We start from the raw sequence: 5,606 nt of genomic DNA on the forward strand, positions 1-5,606 counted from the left end.
GAAACTCGGGCATCAGCAATAGCCGAGAAATTTCGGAGCAGAAATGTAACATTAATAAAGCTTAAAACCTTTGATGTGAAACTTAATAAATCTGGAAAATGTGATACATCAGCGAAGTTGTATAAAGAACAGAACTACATGTTCAGAACTTGCACTTCTTGTGTAGTGTTGACGCCGATGCACTTTGTTATGAATAGACTGAGTATCCAACCTCGCTCTTTGAACCAAATGATGAGATGGTCATAGTTACAGTACGAGGAAAGGAAACAAATCAGAATACATCGCAACAGTTACGAACCAACTGGGGGATTTTTTAATTGATTCAAGATAAAGGATGTACTACATTCAGTGATGTGTCAAGATGTATTTAGAAGTTGACGGAGTAAAAACCCCAAGTATGTGTTATGGTTAATTTCGTAGGAGATTGTTATGACAAACATACGAGTCTGAAGATATCTGAGGGAAGCCGAAAGCAAAGAAAGCAGGAGGCTAGTCGCGCAAATGAGGTCCATGAAACTTTGAAAATACCATCATGGAAATCATTCATCTCCAATTTTAAAATTAAAGCAGCACATGAAAATTTCATGGAAATTTCGTGGAGAAAGAGACTCCGGAATCTATCCCTGATCATGTCTCACTGATTTTACGTACGTACGAGAGTTGAATGACACACCAGTCTTAATGCATCGAGGTGAATTCCAAAGGCTTCCTGACCTTTTATGTGATGATCATGGAAAGCTGACACATGTTTGTTTGCTCATCTGGCTTACTGTGTTCGTGACCATAGCTATACATACTAGTGCCCGCATTCAGGCTACATTGTTTTGGCACTCTGCTATAGCATTCGCACTCCAAACCTGAGAAAACTCTGGATAGAGAAGGATGCATCTTGTCATGTCACAAAATTGCCTTGATATTGGGTAAGAGGACTAACATAACACCTGAACAGACTACATCAGCATATCTCTGTGGATATGTACTAAGTGGTTGCAATATTATAAGTTTTCCAAATGCTAAAGAGAAAGGCTCTCAAGGTAGTATGTCATCAACAGAGGAGATAATGACTTCTGGACCACAATGGTTTGAAGTGACTGACGAAGTAAAACATTCATGCCGGACATTCTTCTAGAGGTTTTATGGAAAACATAAAGGAACATTGAATGAAGCAAGAGCACACATATATAGCACAACTCATGGCATCATCTTCCTACAGAAGATGCATTTTATCAGCATGCTCTTCGAGCTTTATATCAACTTTTTATATATAGATCACCTTGTAGCTCTATTATGGGATTGCCAAACCCAACATTGTTCGGTTGAACAATGAAGATGGGAATCTTGTCATGAATGATGGAACAGTCACCTAGAACTCCAGAGGTGGCTGGCAGCCACTACTGTAAATGGATCAAAATCAGATGTGTTAGGAGTGAAAATGCGCTAATGCAGGTGTAAGTGTCAAATGTGCCGTTGGATGTAAATGCAGTGTTAAACCGGAAAAGTGTGCTCGAATGCTGTGGATTCAGAAAGGTGACCCTGACTGGTTTAGGATTGCTGTAGCGTCAGCTGATTTTCTTACATTGTTAATGTGACTTAATTTAGTAATTTCAATAAAATGCTACTTCCTCACATGTGGTAGAACCATGGGTACCACACTAGATAAAAGCAATAATGATTGCTTAAAGTGTAGCTATGTCCCGTAATATTTTTCCATTTCTGCATAATTTAAGTGGACATAGGAAATATCAAAATTTCCTATCAATATGCAATTGATAATGAGAATGATAATGGTAAATTATCATTCTCATTATGATAATGGTAAATTTGGAAAGTAAAAATTTTAATATATAATCCATCAGGGTTAGTGTTTAAGAAATATTTAGACTTTAAAACTAGATATTTCTTTTTTCTTTCATCTATGTGTTTTTTTTCTTGGATTATGATGTTATTTTTATTATTACCATTTAGACAATCTAAAATTCAAGGATGCTACCCAATGATTTCTTAATTAATAGGCCAAACTTTATATTAGGATTGATATTGAAAGCATATGTTTAGTCACAAAAATGTCTAGTAATGTTATGACAAAGTAAACTGTGAAACGTTTTGTGTTACTGAAACTGAACATAACACTTTTATGAGTAATTTGACTAAATATGAATAAATTTGGATGTAAGTGGCCAAATAGGTAACAGTTTTAAACATTACTAGCTATTGATTCTTTTTATGTCCATTTACCATTGATGGAAAGGATTTCTGGCTTATATGAAGAACTTTTATTAGTCATTTCCTAAAAAAAAGTCATTTGATGACGTGATTGAGGGCGGCCATCTTGGATTCCAAGATAGGGTAACAGCTACACAACTAGAAATTTTTTTCAAACGATTTTTCAACATCAAAAACATAGGCTTAGCCGCAAAAAATATCGTTTTATGTTGACTTAGTCCAGTTACAGCAAAAAATACGGTTTAATCCTTGCCGTTCCCGGATCTTATTTTCAAGTGAGTACACCATTTCAAATGAAATTTTCAATATGTTTGCAAGAGAGATTTCTGAGCAGACCTCTGGATTATCAGTCTAGAGACATTAAACTAACCAAAAAATGAAGTCTGATCTTATCCCAAAATTATGATGGGTTACTCTGAAAATTAGGCCTTTATGGCCATGTGGGTCCCTAGTATAATGTTGCCTTGAAAAATTATCTTTATTTTTATAGAAAGGATCGACAATTATTCCTCTCTCTTACATTCCTTCTGAACCTCATCAAGAATTGCCTTACAAACTTTTGTTAGCCATTTAAACACAGTTGCCACTGTACCACAGCATTCCACGTGGACTCCAATACCTTTTGGTGTTTTTTTCAGTTAAGCTCTTAGTTGCCTTCCTTTGTATCTCAAAAGACCTTTCATCAAAAATTTTCAACCTTACTCTAACCTTTCTTTATTGAATAAATCATCAAAATACTCGCTCAATCGACCTTTGACTGCATTAACTTCTGGCAGCTGCTCCATATGTATGTATGTATGTATGTATGTGTGTATATATATATATATATATATATATATATATATAATACATATATATATATATATATATATATATACTATATATATATATATATATATATATATATATATATATATATATACATATACATTAGCTTCAGGTCTGTATGGAATTATTACTGACAAGTACTTATTCGCATATCTAGACTCACAAAAATTTCCCAGGATATCCATATGTATTCTCTGAAAAGGTCTACTTGGTATCGGATATGACCCTAATTTGCATGAAGTTATCCTTGCAGGTTTGCATGCATTGCATACTGAATAGTTTTTCACAAAATTTTCCACATCTTTTTCTATGTTTTTCCAAATGTATTTAGCACGCACCTCATTATACGTTTTTTCTGTCCCCAAGTGCAGACTACCGACCCTGCAATGTACTATATCCAAAACCAATGGAATTAGGACTTTCAGAATTATGATCTGTGTCGTATCTCCTTTACTTTCGCTAGTTCTCAATTTATATTTAATTTTCCTGACCAATAGATTATCTTCTTACTCTAAACCCGAAAAAGGCAACTTATAACGTTTCCCGACTAATTCCCCTCTAAGAAACGCTTTTGCGCCTGCCAAAATCTCATCTTCATCCTGCCTTTGCTCTATGAGACCCATATCCCATTATATAGACTCGCTAGTGACCAGAGCGACTTGAAACCCTTCCGTGTCATAAAAACTTCTACAAAGGGCGTCTGCAACTACATTTAATTTGCCTTCTATATATTTGAGTTTTGCATCGAAATCTCTGATAGTTAGAAACCATCGAGCTCTTTTAGGCGACAAATCAGGCTTATTAAAAAGATCTAGCAATGGGTTGTGGTCTGTAAGGACTTCTACTTTTTTCCCCATCAGTACCATTTTAAAATGAGCCAAACTTGATTGTAGCAAAGGCTTCTTTATCTATGGTAGCCATTGATTTCTCATTGCTGCCCTTTGTCCTGAACTTCCTGCTATAAAAGGCTATGGGATGGAATTTCCCATCAAACTTTTGCATAAGGCAAGCACCTATAGCCTCCTGACTGGCATCATTCACTAATGTGAATGTTTTGCTGAAATCTGGAAACTTCAGAACGGAGGGGGTACTAACCATAAATATAAAAGTGTTTTATCGGAGGATGTTGTGTTAATGCCAGGTTCAAAGACTATGGTAAAAGTCAGGTTGAGGGAAGTGAGAAAACCCGCGGATGTGTGTGTTATTGAAGGTAGTGAGAAGCTAAGAGGGATTATTAGCACGGCATTAGTGAACAGTGTATCAAACACTGGGGTTACATGGTTAGAATGATTAAACTGTAATGATACAGTTAGGAAATAATGGTTCAGTGGCTATCGTAGAGGGGAAATCTGAGTTTTCAGAGGAGGAAATGCAATCAAGGAAACGAATATTTAGAGAACATTTAGCTAATGCGGATTATAGTGAGCAGGTTGAAGCAGTAAGCGAGCTCTTGGCAGAATTTGGGGATACATTAGCCTTACAAGGTGATAAACTGGGATTGACTAATGTGTTAGAGCATAAGGTAAATTTGGAGAGGGGCACAAAACCTATTTATATTCCTGCATACCGCATACCTTTCAAAATCAGAGAACAGGTAGAGAAAGAGGTCAATAAATGGGAAGAAGAAGGAATCCTACAACTTTCCCTTGTTAGCAGTGCCTAAGAAGGACGGTTCTGTCCGAGTATGCGTCGATTTTAGACGTTTAAATGAAAAGACAATCCCTGACCATCATCCAGTCGCGTGCATACCAGATCTTTTTGTAGAAATCGGGGCACATAATATTTATAGCGCAATTGATTTAGTGCAGGGTTTTCTGCAGGTCCCTCTTAGTGAAAGTAGTAAGGAATATATGGCTTTTTCAGTGCCCAAGGGACATTAAGAATTTACATGAATGCCGTTTGGTTTATCAGGCAGTCCGATGACTTTTACCAGGTTGGTAAATACAGTTTTGCATGGGTTATTGGGTAAAAATGTTTTTGTACATATGGATGATATTTTGGTCGCAACAGACACGATTGTGCAACACGTGGAAGTGCTTACAAAAGTGCTTAGGAGGCTTAGATTAGCGGGGTTGAAAATTAAGCTAGCTAAGTGTTCATTCTTGAAAAAGCAAATCACATATCTAGGCCATGTCATATCCAAGGAAGGGGTAAGAGTAAATGACGATAAAGTCAAAGCATTAGCGAATTTTCACACCCCGATAACAAAGAAAGAAATTAAGTCATTCCTGGTCATCGCCGGTTTCTTTAGGAGTTTTATGAAAGGGTTTTCTAATATAGCAGTGTATCAAACACTGGGGTTACATGTTCTGTATCTTAACACGGACAAACTGAGTGTGTCACCTTCTCTAGGACCTCGTGCTGGTGGGCCCCATACATTACACGCACAAACACACACACACATCCGGTCACGCCTTTTGAAATGGCATAGAAGTCGAGAGCCGCACCCAAGCTCTAAAGGGTCATCAGCCTTATACTGCATGGTCACCAATTCAGCACCCTTCGAGGAATCAGGTGACTGTCGCTAAGCCCTCTTGTCACTAAGCGGAGAAAGC

The sequence above is a fragment of the Macrobrachium nipponense genome, chromosome 1, assembly GCF_015104395.2.
Source record: "Macrobrachium nipponense isolate FS-2020 chromosome 1, ASM1510439v2, whole genome shotgun sequence".
In the NCBI taxonomy this organism is placed as follows: domain Eukaryota; kingdom Metazoa; phylum Arthropoda; class Malacostraca; order Decapoda; family Palaemonidae; genus Macrobrachium; species Macrobrachium nipponense.